General features: G+C 43.8%; 1 long non-coding RNA gene across 2 annotated transcripts in view; it reads left to right on the forward strand.

Annotated features, from left to right (window-relative positions):
* The first annotated feature begins 911 nt into the window (after positions 1 to 911).
* Positions 912 to 16,978, forward strand: part of LOC146867741 (uncharacterized) — a 99,271-nt gene continuing 83,204 nt past the window's right edge. The window contains exons 1-4 of one of the 2 annotated variants that reach the window (XR_014966133.1): positions 912 to 1,049; positions 1,440 to 1,520; positions 1,645 to 1,749; positions 2,466 to 4,158. This is a non-coding gene — a long non-coding RNA (uncharacterized LOC146867741). Of the gene's footprint in view, positions 1,050 to 1,439; positions 1,521 to 1,644; positions 1,750 to 2,465; positions 4,159 to 16,978 lie in introns of those variants that run through there. The other variant, XR_014966132.1, reaches the window with a different exon arrangement.

The raw sequence follows: 16,978 nt of genomic DNA on the forward strand, positions 1-16,978 counted from the left end.
TATCGCCTACCCCTCTTTACAAGGCACTGTGAGCCAAATGCTAAATAATGTATCACAGTGTATTTCCTTGAAATGGTGCTGTAAACGTCTATGATATGCTATTTTAAAGTAACTAATTCCTGAAAGGTTGCAAGAATTTCATGTTATCCATTGTATGTACCTCTACCTAGTTTTGCATTATCAACTTTTTAACTTGTTTTTATTATTCACTTATTGATCAGTGAAACCTAATATCTGTATATGAGATACTATGGAGCTAAGGAATGGTTGGTTATCATCTTGTTATTCAGGGAGCACTTGCTTTGTCTTCTATTCGTCTGGATAGCACAAATATCGATCGGTGTGAAGTAATAGTCATTTGTATGCAAGATATGATGAGTTAAGCATTGGCTGGTTATTACTTTGCTATTCGGGGTGCACTTGCATTGTTTTCTATTTGCAGAATCATTACACCGATTGGTCTGTGTAACACGATTGCCGATCTGTGTGAAATATTAGTAATTTTTATGTATTATCCCTTTTGAGATCAAGCAACTGCTGATATTTAGTGTTGTGCGATGTAGGGCCCTTGGTGTGGTTTGTTATAATTGCAACCCACTTTAAATATGGCGGTGCTGATTACGTGTCATGGGTTCCTTTTTCTTCAATAATGGCAAACAAGTTTTTTCGATATCTGGGTCCGATAAATCGAGCAGCTTCTTTGCTATTTATAAAACTTACAAAGATAAATGCGGAGGGTATAAATGTATCCTTTTCGGATGGAATCGGTTAATAATTATCCCGTTTCTGCTTTTCAGTGACCACTTTTTTATGGCGCTGCACACTATTAAGTCAGTCTTTGTCGTCTGAGACAATTAGCCTATCCAACATGGCGATTTCCGGTCTCCCGAATACTACGTGTGTAGCACTCTAGTTGCTTAATAGCACAGGTGTAGCTGCTTTTGGTTACTTTTTAAGGTATTTAAAGCCGGAGTTAACATGGAGTCATTTCTCTTCATTTTTACGTATGGACGGTGCTGGTTGGGAGGCTTTGACGACTGCGTATCAAGGTGAGGTTTTTTGTTGTGTTTAAGTGCCGAAATCTTTTTAGTGGGCGAGTGCTTTTCACTTTTGTTTTTCAATATAGCTAGTCTTCAAATGACATGGGACTGTGGGGTAAAGAATACTCTGAGCTATTTCCAGATAACCGAACGTTGGTATATTTATTTCAGATTCTAGATTAGTGTTGCTTATTATGTTTTTAATGTATCTGTATCATGACAATCGATTAGCGATCGCAGTGATAGGTTCTTTTTCCGCTATTATCTTTTGTTTAAATCTCTGTGCCAATTTCATACGTTGGTAGCATAGGGGATGGTAATGGAATATGAGATAATTATTGTGAATATCACTCTGTCGGTTTAAGGAGACTATGATGTGTTTCTCTATTTTTTTGGTAGGCGGAGTTTATCCTACTGGGGATTGAGGGGTTGGATCCCTTTGAATTGTTTTACTTCACAGTCATGTATTGAGATGACCTAGTAAGTTTGGATCTTTTGAGAAATAATTACGCTGGCATTGAAAAACAAACACGCTGGTTATGACTCTTAAATATTAGGTATACAATGACACTTTTAACGGTAGGGTACAACTATTTTATTATAGATGCCGTTTTGAAGATAGACTCTGTGGAAACTATTTTTCTTGGCCCAATCGGTGATCTGAACAATCTTGAAGACTATTGCGTCAGTCTATTTATGAAATAAAGAGGTGAGGTTAACTTCCGTTTCTAGGCCGTCATGCTCCCTTCTCATCGTAATTGACATCTGTTTTCTGTGTTTTGCTTTAATCCCTTTCTTTACTCATGTCGAGTTCTCCTAGTAAGCGCTTATTCCTTAGCCTTAGGGGAGATAATCCAAATGAAATATGAAATATTTGGGATATAAGTACTGAAAAGAACTGACCCAATTTATTGCTAATTTCTCTTGAACTGACTATTGTTGAGGACTTTTTTACCCATTTTCTGTCTGATGTAAACTAAAGAGTAGCGGCTAATTTCCAATTCTTGGTCGTTAGGTTTGCTTCTCCATCATAAATGAATATCTCCTTCTTGTTTTTTGGTTTCACTTGCTCCTTCCCCTTATGAATCGCATTCTCTCTGCAATCGTTTGTTTCTTGGTTTGGAGGGCACAATCCCAATGTTACAAGAAATATTCACGGCATATATATCAAAAGAATCGATATATACTATTGTAAATTTTAAATATATATGTGATATCTGTTTCAAATATGGAATGTCTTTTAATTTTTTTTAACGTTATATATATGTGTGTCATACGTAATGAGGTCATGGTTCTGTTAGTCGGAGTTATATAATGTTTTGTCTTTCTGCATATTTATGATAAAAAAAGTTTTTTTGTTTTGTCCATCAGTTATGTTATATGAAGCATTTGTCTTATATATGTTTTGTGTTATTCTGTCTGCAGCCCTGAAGAAGTTCACTTGGCCACGTGCCGAATTGAACGAAACGCGTTGGCTGCTTGTTTGTGAAAGAATTCGAATAAACTTGAAAATAAAGGACTGAAAGAAATTTTAAAAGACTGAATAAGCTCTTTTTATTCAAGTGCACCACTCTACATGTATAATAGTAGAGAAGAAGGTGGCGAGGACATTTTGTCTCAAACACCATCTATCATGGCCGAAAGGGGGCTCTTTAAATCACTTTACTGACCAAAGCAACTACTCCAAAACTTTCCTCAAATAGCACTGGTACAGAAGTGTAGCATGTGGATAGAGATAGGGAAAGCAGATATTAAATCTAAATCATGGTTGTTGTCGCTACACCCTGAAGACTTTCAGCTGCTGGGCAACAGTTCCATGACCAGTGATGTTGCGTGAAATTAGACTCGGGCATTGTTCTACAAGGTTTGCTTTCCCATCCAAAGGTTACCCAAGTGAACTTTGATCGATGCACCTGCGCTGAATGTGGAAGACAGGTTATTGAAGTCCCGCAGAACCCCACTCAATACATAGTTAAAGTGAAGTAATTTCTTGTGGGTTACTAGGAATCCCCAAAAAGGGATCAGGGGCACTCCCGGGCTCCACGGGCCCTTTTCTCTTCACTCTTCCCTGTTGTGCAGCATGGCAGGCAGCAGTGATACGACAGGGAGGATTCAGGAAAAGACTGTGTGAAGGAAGCCAAAGCACTGCTGGCAATGTTAGTGACTCAGGGCTGGGACGTTTTGCTCACAAGCTAACCCCAAAACAGAGAGGAAACTGCTATTAGCAGGTGACAGCATTGCAGAGCCAGAGTGAGCTAACTGGGGCTTCCCCTTTTTCTTTGTTTTGGAGATGATGGACTGTCAGTACAGATGGAAGGGGAGAGATTGGTGTTGGTAGTGGTTGTGTTCCTCCCCCTGCCACAATCTCTGAGCCCACTTTCTATTCTGGCTCCATCCCAAAGAAGTCTGGAATTGGCTATGCCACCAAAAGGGCCTAAATCTAGAATTATGAAGTATGGAAAGCAGCAGCAGCCATCGACTTGTTCCAAATCAGCCTAAAGATTTTATTTAATACAACGCCACTCAGGAGGGAGCTCAGAGTTAGCAGCTGCCTTGTTAGCCTTCATTCTGCCGAACGTGCTTCAGTTCCGGTTTTGAAGCTGACACAGGCGTCGGAGTATGATAGCTTTTCCACTGGCTGTAATACAGTAGAAGACAGCAGGTCATGCCCAGTATGATCATGCGGATATTGCGGATATTGCTTTCATTGGTGAAGGGATGAGGGGGTGGTAACATCTTCTTCATCCAGGAGATGGATTTTGTGATAGAGTGGCCTTTACAACATAGAATCAATCAAAGTATTGATTTGGTCACCAATAACAGATGTTTCCTCATCAAGTCCTGGGAGCCAAAAGAGCCAAATGAACCAACAGGACCAATTGCTAAAGTCATTTAGGAAAAGTTCAAATATTCTGATTGTAAGTCACAGCACCAAACTGGAAATGCTGCCTATTGTCCTTTTATAAACAATTCTCCCGCCTTCACAAGGAACAACACTCCAACTAACAAGCGAAGGAGTACGGGTGTTATCTAGCGGTAAAATGGCAGATGTCAAATCTATGTGAATTTAGAAGTTGCACAAAGATGCTTCTTTTGAGACTGCGGTTTGATGGTTGCGCCCTCTAATATATAAAGGAGGTAGAAGCACATTCATGCATCTGATCCTCATCTGGGTGGAAGCGACAAAGGATTTCTTTTGAGTTTGCATTTCTTTGTCAAAGAGTAGGGGCTTATTTTGCTTGCAAGATTGTTTACCGGTGCAGGGCTGCCTTGAAAATGATTAGTACGAAGGTGCATAGTTGTTTTCCTGATGTGAATTGTGGAGAGGCTTCAGAGCTCACAAAGTATCTGAAAACTGATAAGGGGATCACACACTTTTGATCACTTTAGAGGGAGCGCTATTAGTGACCTGTGGCATGGCTCTCAATGACATGAGGTACTGCACCCATTCTGCTCCCTTCAGTGAGCCATATAGGAACAACCTGTGGTGCTGTACCCTTCTGCTGTGGGCAGCATAAGAAGGAAGGAAAAGATAAGGAAATCACTATTGGTGAAGGTTAGGGAGAGGTATTGTGTTGTCACCATGAACACTATGGCCGCATGATTGTTTACTATTCACAAAGGTATTTTAGTAGTAAGATATTTAAGACTGCAGAGTCTCCGCACATAAAAAACTAGGACACTCCTAACTTTATATGTGCGGAGACTTGCAGTCATAAAGAAACTTCTACTGAAATATTGTTGTGAATAGCAAACAATGGTAAACCTGCCACAAAAGTGTAAGTTTACCTTTGTAACTCAGGCCCATAGTTATATATGTATTATAAATGGATTAAGTGATACAAAAAATATGTTGATGGAGTGATGGAGCAATTCTGGGTAAGTTCTGGCAATTGTGTGATATTGAAAATATCAACATGCACTAATAATTACTGTGTGATGGTGTAAGTCTGAACAAGTGCTTAGATTAATCAGTGGTGGTGCAAATGTGCAAGTGCAGCCAAGTCTTCTAAGTAATGGTAAAAATTTGGCTGGACACTAAATATTTCTTAGGGCAAACCTCAAGATGAATGTATAATGATGCAAATATGAACATGCACTCAGGACTATTGAATGATGAAGAAAATGTAAGCATTAACCACGGATTACTGAGAGGAGAAATCTAAACATGCAGTTAGGATCAATGGCTGATGGTGCAGATCTGAACATGCATTAAGGATTACTGAGCATCATAATGGTAGTAATTATTGTGACATGGTGAGCATTTTGATACAATAGTGCCCTTCACTGTGTAATGTTATTCCACCATTGCAAATGCGGTCTGAGGCCTCATCCTGATTGGTGAAACTGTTCTAGGGCTTACATTTAGCCTCCATTTTAGCTTTTCGTTTTAATGTAGCAACTTTTTCTTATTTCGGTTTGCACATATTTCCCCCTGGCACAAAAATGTGCCACGCACGCATTTATTCCTGGTAGGCATTGTTGTCCTGTAGTATGCAAAATTAATTCCATGGTCACACATTTGGAACGTGATGCTCTTGTTAAAAGTTTTGTGCTCATAGGAGATGACTCTTGCTCCCTAGACTAACTAACAACGCTATTCTGCACCCCTGGCACAGTAAGTTAACAATGGTTTTATTATTTAAACAGTATCCATGCTGAATTCAGTGAGAGACACTTTATGCCGAAGCTATTATGGAAACTGCTATGTGCTGTGACTGAGATGCAGCCCTGCTGTCCCCAATCTTCATCTTTAGAAGGAAGATAGCAGTCCAAGAGAAGTGTGCAGGCCTGCACACTTAGACGGGTGCATTCTTTAATGCACTAAGGCCAGCTTCCTGACATACAATACCAAGGTCTGGAGTTAGATCATTCCCCCAGGTCTGTCAGAAGCGCACTACCGCTATGCTCTCTCTAGTATAGATATATCAGTGACAGATAGGAGTAAAATTAGGAACAATTAACTTGGTTGAATTGTTTGTGTTTTTCACCATTTTAATAATACTCATAGCAATTATGTTTCTTCTCTATCTAATAACCGTAACTCATATTGTATTTACAAGGATTTGAGCTTTTCAATCAACATTTGAAAATGCATTTTTTTTTCTTTGTAGCACCTTGGGCATGCAAAAGCAGCAAACGAAAGGGTTATATCTGTTTCCACAAATTCCTTGGGAATCAGAGAGGTCATGTTCGAGGTTACCAGTAACTGAAAGGTTAGCGGTTTGGATGTGGTACTATGAGCTAGCCAAAACCAACGTTTACTGATGATATAAATAGATTAATTCTCTATATTGTAAAGTTTTGGCGACCTAATACACTGTCCTACTAAATCTGTAGGGACCATATACCAAAACCTGACGGCATTCATGCATGCACACATTAATTTCAGGTGGCCATCCATCAATATTTTTACTTTTTCAATCTTTTATGCATTTATGAACAAACACTGTAGTTATCCATGCATTCAGTAACTTACTCAATCTTCCATTAATGCACTCAGTCATCCATCCAACCATGACATGTTATCACATTGATATGTGTTACCACGTACAATTCATCTTCTAATGATCTGAAAAAGATAATAAACAAAAAATGGCCCATATTAACATCCAACACACTATCCTTTGAGAAACCAATGTTCTCATTCAGAAAGAATACAAGTTTGAGAGACGTACTAGTGCATACTGACACATTTACACCTAAAACCACCAATCAAATGACCCTTTGGAGTACTCCCCAGGTTGCTGGACATTATCCTTGTGGATCCTGTGTAGCATGTCCCTTCACAGAACACACTAAGACAATAGAATTGGGCCTATACTCGCCTTGGGAACAAAGATCACATACTAATTGTAATTCTGAATCAGTGATCTACATGATCAAATGCCCATGTAACTTCATGTATATTGGAATGACGAGCCGCAAAGTGAAAATTCGCATTAGCGAACATAGAAGCACAATACGACATGCAATAACAGCAACCAGACTCACTGCACACTACAATGAGAAAAAACACAAGGACACAGAAATTAAATGGACTGTTATAGAAAGGGTTAAAAACACAAATAACCTACAACGTAAACTCCTGGAACGTGAACAACGGTGGGTTCACCAGTTGAAGACCCATGAAAGGGGCCTCAACGATTGTATACCTTGGAATCAACTGACCAGATAAAATACTGATCCACCCATAGTCATGAGCTTTTTTGTTCATTATGATTGGTCCCACTACGGTGATTATCACGACAATCATATGGCCATGTAATTACAATGTCCCAGAAAGTATCATCTAATATACATAGATTTTTATTATGTTATAGATAATTTCTCATATGCATGTACTAAGACCACCTTACATCTACGTGCATTTTGACATTAGAGTGTCAGGCGTTACCCCCTTATTTCTAAACTCCAATAGGCCATCTATAAGGTGTTTTTACTTTTACACAATTTTTATAAAAAGTTGTGAGCTCCATAACCTACATAATTTTTTGTGGATACATATATCAACGGAGGCCTTGATACATTAATCTACGTATCAGCATATATTGCCATGAAATTTTCACGCTCGCAGTAATGCATACTACATATCCCATGATTCCTTCTTCTACACAGTGACTGTTATGTCATCACGCATCACACGCCAACTAGCGCCAAGTAATGAATAGATGAACAATGCGTAGGAAAAAATTCCCGTCTTACAGCCCCATATTCCATCTGGGTAAACATAATCATGAAGACCATGATAAAGTCTTCCTATCAGCATTGATTTCAACTAGGCAATCATACCAGTAATAATTTATACTACATTTCCCATGATTCCCCCATCTACGTAGTGACCGTCATTACGTCACACAGTATGCGCCAACGAGCGCCAATTAACGAGTAAATTAACAATACGGAAGTACAAAATCCCCCGGCTACCGTCCTACCGACGCGATAGCCGGGAACCGAAGCCAAATAGGTTTGCAGGCGGGGCAGGACTCTTGATGAAGTAAGTCACGGGCGAACACAATGACATCCGAGTATGATCGTGTTTCCCCACACGGGAGCGCCTGCGAACATAAGCGCCATTCTGAATACTACCCCTTACACTTCCTCCTTGCATTTCCTTTTCCTACTCGGGCCATTATGACAGGGTTTGACTATAGAGCTACCCTTAGAAGCCTTACGGTTCCCCGAGATACAGAAACCCTCCAGAACTTGGGTAAGGACGTTTCTTGATGTATCCTGCACAACCCTTTAGAAGGAAAGATAACGATAATTGTACATGATCATTGTCATTGTTTTTGTTCACAAGCACGGTGTGAGTGATGAGTGAGAGCGAGACATAGAGTTTTTACTGAGATAATATAGACCAACTAGCATGAACTAACTGTCAGGATATGAGCAAATTCTCCACCACACTATTTATCTGTCACATAGTAATATTATGTACAGATACGGATACGAGTGGCACATGTTTGGAAAGAGTTGAACACCACTATGTCATAGACACATTTTGGCACCTGTGGTTTTGGTCTTTTTCCAAAGCACGTTTTATGGGACACAGCATTGTGGAAATACTACTATGAAATCATACAAAAGTATGTTGTTTGTTTCTTTGTCGTTTGTTCTTCTCTTTTCAGATGGAGGATGGCGTGTGATTGATAAATAACCAATCACTTACACAAGGAGCAGCTACTCTGCCCTTGAACCGCGTACAGGATAGGGAATCCCCTCTCCTGTTCCCTAGGGAGGCCTCCTTTGCCCTGAAGAAAGTCCAGGACCTTTACTGCCACATATGGACTGAAACATGTTGGCACTAGGGTCTTAGGACCATAAGACTTCCAATAAGACCCAAACTTTTTTGTTTTATTAACCCAGGCAGACCCAAAAATAAAGGGATAATGGGGATCTGTCTGAGGTGTTTTAATCTTTCAGCCCCCCAGGTCTTACATTCTTCAAAGAGCTCCCAACACTGTGGTTGAGCCCACCCCGACTTATAGGCGTCGGGGTGACCCGATGATGAAGCATGACACCACTAGGGTGTGTGAGGGTAACTAAACAAAAGAAGCGTTTCCTTGCTCAACTTTTGGTAAAGAAAGATATATTCCCTCACGTAGCTCGTCACATTTCCCCATAACAGTGCACCCTTATTGACCACTGATGGTCTGTTAGAGTAATTTAATTGTGGTTAAATGTTATCACATTCACCAACTCCATTACCCTATTACAACAAATACAAACTCACCAATCAGCGAAAAATCACTCTCACTTTTAAGGTATCTAGACCTATTTGATTTGCCAATTTATTTATGGTATTTGTAGAGCGCGACACTCATCCCAAGGGATATCACGGCGCTGAGACCAGGTGAAAACAGCTGACGGTTAGAAGGGTTTTTAATGAGAGGAAGGAAACAGGTAAGTCTTAAGCTTTTTCCGAAACAACAGATAGTTGGTTGTATGTCTGAGATCGTTGGGCAACTCGTTCCATCTCTTGGCCGCTAGGTAGGAGAAAGAACGGCCGCCCGTTCTTACTTTATATATGCGCTTAGTCCTAGCCAGAGCCAAATTAGTGGAACGTAGGTTCCTGGTAGGAACATAGAATTCCATTTTGTCCTGGAGTATGGTAGGACCCGTCCTATACAGGGCTCTATGGGCGTGGCAGAGCAGCTTGAAGGCAGCCCTCTGGCGCACAGGGAGCCAGTGAAGGCTTCTCAGGCATTCCGATGCCGAGTCTAATTTGCCCTTATCACAGATCAGTTTGGCGGCTGCATTTTGCAGTACTTGTAGGCGAGAGAAGAGGTGTTCGTTCATCCCCACAAATAATGCATTCCCGTAGTCGAGACGGCTGACCAATAGGGCCTGGGTAACTGAGCGTCTACAGTTCAGTGGTATCCATGGGAATAGTCTTGCTAAGAGCTTCAAGATGGCGAAGCCTTTGCCAAAAAGAGATTGTACATGGTCTTTCATGGATAACTCGTCATCCATAGTAATTCCCAGATTTCTGGCATGTTGTTTAGGGGTGGGAGCCTGACCCAGAGCTGAAGGCCACCATGAGGCATCCCAGATTCGTTTGGCTCCCCCAAATAGCAGGATCTCTGATTTTCCGGCATTCAGCTTCAGGCAGTGGGCATGCATCCATTGGGCCATTTCAGCCAAGCAGCCTTGTAGTTTGGTTTTGGTGATTGCTGGTTTTTCATTTAAGGCCACTACTAGCTGCGTGTCATCCGCATATGAGCACATGCCGATGCCCCATTTCCTTCCAATGTCAGCCAGAGAGGACATGTAAACATTGAAAAGTGTGGGGCTCAGCGATGCGCCCTGGGGGACCCCGCAGTCAATGGAGGTGGTGTTAGACTGAAATTGACCCATGTGAACGTTCTGGGAGCGGGCACTCAGGAAGGAGTGTAACCAGTTTAAGGCATTGGACTGTATTCCTTTATGTTGAAGTATATTCAACAGGCATTGATGGGAGACCGTATCAAATGCCGCTGACAGGTCGAGCAGTATTAGTGCCACCGATCCTCCTTGGTCGGTGTGAGACCTAATACTGTCCGAGACTGCCAGCAACGTGGCCTCAGTGCTATTATTGGCTCTAAAGCCAGTCTGGGTGGGGTCCAAAAGGGAGTTGGTTTCCAGATATTTGGTCAGTTGGACATTGACCAGTTTTTCCAGGACTTTAGAAAGGTATGGAAGTTGAGAAATGGGTCTGTAATTCTCAGGATTAGCGATGTCGGAGCCTGCCTTCTTCAAAAGGGGAATAACAGCTGCGTGTTTCCAGGCGTTAGGGAATGTGGCAGTTTTAAGTGATTTATTGAAGATTCGAGTGACTGGACCGCAGAGTATAGGTGCAATCTTGGAAAACACGAAATGGGGGCAAGGGTCCAAGGGGGAGCCTGACTTAACTGCCTGCATTGCTGTTAGGACATCGGCTACTAATAAGGGTTCAAAATCCAATAGACGAGGGATGTCTGAAGAGAGTGAGTCGGATCCAATGGGTTTTTTTTTATTTATATCATCAGTTTGAGGAGAAAAATCAACATAGATTTTCTTTATTTTTTCTGAAAAGAAAGTGCTGATGAGGTTACAGGCCTCAGTCGAGGGTTTAAGTGTTTGGGAAATAGTGGCAGGTTTGCTCAGTTCTTTCACTATTTTGTATAGCTCTTTCGTGGAGTTACTATTCTCCTCTATACGCTGAGTGAGGTAATCTTTCTTAGCCTGCCTAATAGCTAGGATATACTTTTTGCGATTGTTGGTGTAATTGAGTTTAAGTATGGGTTTAGCTATTTTGTCCTTGGATTGCCTCCATAGATGTTCGAGCTTTTGGCATTCTCTTTTTAGACTTTTGAGATGGAGTGTGTACCATTTTTCCGTAGGAGCCTTTTCCTTAATTGTCCGTCTGGGGGCTATTTTGTCTAGGGTTTGCAGTATGGCAGCATCGAGGGATGCAACGTCTTTGCATACGGAGGCGTTGGTAGGTAGTTCAAGGTCAGCCACCTGGAAATATGTGTTGAAGTTTGACTCCTCGACTAGTCTCCAAGCTCGTTTGGCAATAGTTTGATCGTTTTTGGGTTTTGGAGGTTTACAGGGGACATTAAGTGAGAAGGATATAAGAAAGTGGTCAGACCAGGGTAATGGCTGAATTTCCTTTACACAAGTGGATGTAATATTAGTAAATAGTAGGTCCAGTGTATGACCAGCAATATGAGTGGGGCCTGTGATCCATTGCTTCAGATTGAGTATCTCCATGTCCTGTTTTAGTTGTGAGGTGCCCGGGGCCTCTGCTATTTCATAGTGGGTGTTGAAGTCTCCCACAATGATGTAGTTCTGAAATTTCAAACAAAGGGGTAAGAGTTGATTAAGTAGTTTGGCTCCAAGGTTAACTTGTTGACCTGGGGGATTGTATATTACAGCTCCAGCCAGTATGTTAATGCCCTCATGGAGGATTCTGAAGGATAAGGTCTGGTGTTCACAATAAGGGATAATTGGTTCCACTAAACACGTTAGCTGCTCTTTGAATATGACAGCCACTCCTCCTCCTTTTTTCCCAGATCTATCTTTTGTTATAATTTTGTAATTGACGGGAAGAACATTAGCTAGGTCCGGGGCATTATGGTCGGACAGCCATGTTTCCGTAATAAAGAGTAGATCTGGGGTTTTTGAAGTAAGCAGGTCCCAAATGTCTAAAGCATGTTTGGGTAAAGATCTGGCATTGAGATATAGACAGTTTAGCGTCATGTTGCTCTTAGCGTGGGTTGAGTGGTTACAGTCGAGAGATATCCATGCTCGACCAATGACAGGCAAGGCAGGAGAAGGGCCCATATGTTAGGCCTGGTTCCACTCGGCAGCAGGTTTCACTAGAATTGCCCCCTTTACCTGCAAGTGCCAGTAAATCCTGGCTTGAATACTGGATAGGTTGGGAGGGAGTTTGCTTGATTCCTGCAAGAGGCATAGCCCCTGGCCCCGACCGGTCGCGGACGGGCGCAGACGGGCTTGCCTTTGGCGCGCCTTCGGCGCGCCGCCGGCGCGCCCGCTGCGCGCGTCCGCTGCGCGCTCGCCAAAACATTGCTCTTAACCCCAAGGCCCCGGAAGTGGTGGGGGGAGGGGGAGGAGTCGAGCCCAAGGTCCACCCTCCGTGTGATCGGCACTTGCCGCAACGGACCGGGGTGCAGGGCAGCTCCTACGAGTAGCAAGTAAGGTTACAGGAGTTTTTACAGTAATCACAGCGTTTAAAACCAGCATAAAACTAGTTAAAAGTGATTAAAAAGATTCATGTGCAAGGTGCAAGTAATACAGTACTTTGAGGCGCGATTCACACCGCTAGCAGCATCACCTGCGTCCGCTGCGCGCTCGCCAAAACATTGCTCTTAACCCCAAGGCCCCGGAAGTGGTGGGGGGAGGGGGAGGAGTCGAGCCCAAGGTCCACCCTCCGTGTGATCGGCACTTGCCGCAACGGACCGGGGTGCAGGGCAGCTCCTACGAGTAGCAAGTAAGGTTACAGGAGTTTTTACAGTAATCACAGCGTTTAAAACCAGCATAAAACTAGTTAAAAGTGATTAAAAAGATTCATGTGCAAGGTGCAAGTAATACAGTACTTTGAGGCGCGATTCACACCGCTAGCAGCATCACCTGCGTCCCGTCCCAATGCTTGTTTCTTAAGTTTCCCAGTGCACTGCTGCAGTTTTTCTCTTCAGTCACTCTGTGTCATACAAAAAGGCTGAGGAGGTATGCAGCTCGGCAGGCTAAGCTGCAGTTTCACCCATTACCACATTCTGTAGGTAACAGGGCGGCCACCAACAAATTAAATTAAATGAACATTTGCTAAAAGCAAGGAAATCTGCAGAAAATACATGGTTTCTTTTGTAAAGCCTGAAGAGAAATGGGGCCAAGATTAGTTATGTCATTTGAGAACAAGTACGAGCAGATTTAATATTGAAACTGCTGAACCTTTCATGACAGTGTGGCATAACCATACCTTAGGAGCACTCCTGCAAGGGGTGGTATAAAGGGCCCCTCACACCCACATACAATCCTTGTACCACTACTCCTTATTTCACATGAACTCATGCTGCCCCACTTACAGAAACGTGTAATTCAGGACCCTGACCTTAAAGCAGAGCTATTCTTAGGTTACACAGATCTCCAGGTTCTGGATACAGAGAGAACTGTAATAGGAAAGCACAACACTGCTCTTCTGAAATGATTGATTAGAGTAGAGCTTGTCTTCTCTTACTCTGCTGCAGTTTCTGCCAAAGAACACTGGCCTCAACCTCTGCTGCAGATGCACCTGCACCCGCAGCATGTGGGGGCCCCACAGCGGGGTCTCAGAATTCTCACGCCCCAACGTCAAGCCATTAGAGACCGCGACAGTGCAAGGAGACTCGACTGATAGAGGGCAGGTGGGTGGCCGCCTGAGAGGGTGTGACAGCTGTTCAAGAAGAGACTCTGCTACTCAGTAGGCCATTTGTACTCAAGGGTAACTCATGGACCTCACATTGGCGGTCAGAGTGAGCAGCAGTGTGGGAGCAGGAATGGCGGCTCTCGGGAAGATATAGGTAAGCATAGTTCCGCAGTCCTACCCCATGGGGCGGAGGTGGGCGACTTTAGGCCATTGCGGCTTGCTCATAGGAGGGGTCGACTGCCTTGCTGCCAAGAACCGGTCCTACCACCCGAGCCACAAAGTCCCCAGCTGAACCCTCCCGACAAGCCCTCAGCGACAGCGACACCCTGTAAAACAATTAACCTTGTGGAAAACCCATCCAGCAGGGGTGTGAAAGAGCTGGCCACTAGCTAGGGCTCGGTTTGGGGAAAGGCCCGCACTCCCCCAGGTCCGCAAGTCTTGGCCACAAGCTCTGGCATACCTGACAGGGCAGAGTTTAATATATAAGCACTGTATACATGCCCAAGGTTCCTCCCAAATAGCCCCCCAGCCCTCAACCCCCTATTCGGGAACAGCATCCTTCAAGGCCTCCTCAGAGCACAGCTGACTCAGACAGCACAGGGAGAACACTGGGAGTCCAGCACCAAGTTTGTAGCACCACAAGCCTGTAACTAGATCAACACAGTTGAACAGCCATGCTCCCATGCAAGAAAACCGAGACCTCGGATCGGAAAAAACATTGCAAACCTAAAACAAGTGATCAGTGCTCCCTACCATGGCCCCATAAAAGAAGTCTGCCAGTAGCTCCAACTCTAAGCCTCTGTCCACCGGTATATTTACGCTGCCCACTACAGATTATGCCGGGTCTGGTGGCTCAGTGGACTAATGCGTCTATGCAGGGGCCTGCATTCGACCTCATGGTCACAGGTTCAAAACCAGGTGGATCCACTCAGCCTTTCATCCATCTGAGGTCGATAAAAGGAGTACCATTGAGTTGGGTAACAGCAAACATCTGTTATTCAGCGCCAAGACACATCTGGGTGAACGTGCACTTTACAAATGTTATGTTATGTGAAGCACCGTCCAGGAGCCACCCGTACAGAAAACCACACTCAAGGAGCCCCAAAAGAGCCTAATCACGCACCATTCCAGGGGCCTCGGGGTCCCCAATAGAGACAATCAATGAGAACAGTCCGAGCAAGTACGGGATCAGCACAATACCTTCTTCTGCTAACATGAAGCCAGCTCAAGCTCCTGCCTGGGCACTAGGGGCACACATGAACTGAACAAAGCAGGAAAAGCGCAGACAACAAAAGCACAAATTTATCATCATATCCCATCCGGCCTTGGGAAACTGAAGTCGGATCTTCCAGTAACAGCTCTCAGATCACGACCAAGTTCGCTGGCGAACTGCCCAACTGCCAAAAACATCAATAAGGAGACACTAACAGTTTCCTTTCTACAAAGCTTTGAGATGAAAATCAAAAGAATATTGGAGCTTACCCCAAAGCTGTTAAGAGTGCAACTTCCCCAGAAATGCAGGACAAGAATAGCATCGAGGACCTATGCACCTCAACCTTCAACGAAACACAAAACTCTATAGAAAGGGCACTACTCTGGCAAGCCTCAAAAATGGAACTTCAAATAGATCTTCTGGAATCCATTGCACAGCGACTAGTCAACCTGAGCATCAGGGTGGATACTATCGAAGAAAACATCCTAACCACCCAGAACTTCAAGAGACACCATCATTGACAAGTGGGCGCTCCTACCTGATGTCCTCGGTGAGCTAGTAACCATAGTCAAGGGAAAAAACAGTAACCCTGATTCCTCCAATCTGGAATCCCACAGTACCCAAGCACCGATAACTGCAGAAGAGGCATTCCTTGCCCAGACACCGATATTTGCAGAAGAGACACCCCTTACCTCATGCACTAATTTACTGTTCAGCTTATTTACCATACACAATCCCACATCTCCCAACAGGATTTGGCTAACTCACAATCCACGCCACTGGAAACAAGCCCCCACCCCGCAACCTCACCCGAAGTAGTGCTCACCAGTGAGGTGCCCGTGGTGATCGGAAATTCTCAGCCTCCCTCTTTAGGAGGGCCAAGATAAAGCTGAGGAAGATACACAAAAAACAAAGCCAAAAGAGTGGGGCAGCAGATACCTCCACCGAGCAGACCCCGGCCCATCAGTCCCACAAAGACAGCCATTCCCCAAGTAACACTACTTTCAACTTTCAATCTTCATTTCCAAAATGGCCCAGAACACACACTCTCAACAGGGGGGCAATGCCCAAAGAACAAAGGCTTTCCCACTCATCATAAAAGCACCCATTAATCAGGCCCTGGCAGAGGCATGCCTCGATCCTGGTCACATGAGGCACAAACAGCCATCCAGGCTGAAGGCGGATGGTGGCACTCAGTCTTCTCCTCTAAAACATCAGAGGAATGCAGCCCCAGTCCAGCATGTATAGACTCCTACCTACTCTAGTCCATTGCCAGCCCGGCCTTACCAGCATTCAAACATCGATGAAAAGTCAGCCAATAGCCCAAAAGGCCTCTCGCCAACAGGCAATCCTGGGCCTAGGTCTCCCCACCAACAGCAAGCAACTAGTCTGGAGCCAGTAATTGAAACCCCACATAATAGCAGCCAATAGCATGTATGAAGTAGTGCTATCCCCGAGGTATTTTGCCAAACGTCCCTTGACATACTGAACCAGAGCAACAATTTGAGCCTATTCAAACATATTCCATCTTTGGCCCACAGTCAATCAAAGAGCCTCAAGTGGGTAAGATTTCAGCATGGCGAATCAACTCTGGTGAGGTTCCGCCAACAGCACCTTCAAACAGCAGTTCTCAAGGAAGAGCCACGGTTCGGACAATGAGGTATAGACATCCGACCCACATGCTTGGAGAAATACTCACACTTTCTCCATTCCCCGTCACAGGGGAAGGAGGCCCAATCCGTCCTGTGTGGTACTCTCAGGACCAAAATCGGGGGGACTAGTCACTAAGCTCTGCCAAAGATCACAAAGGACCTCTGAATAACATGCAGCCACAAC

The sequence above is a fragment of the Triturus cristatus genome, chromosome 1_2, assembly GCF_964204655.1.
Source record: "Triturus cristatus chromosome 1_2, aTriCri1.1, whole genome shotgun sequence".
Classification (NCBI taxonomy): Eukaryota; Metazoa; Chordata; class Amphibia; order Caudata; family Salamandridae; genus Triturus; species Triturus cristatus.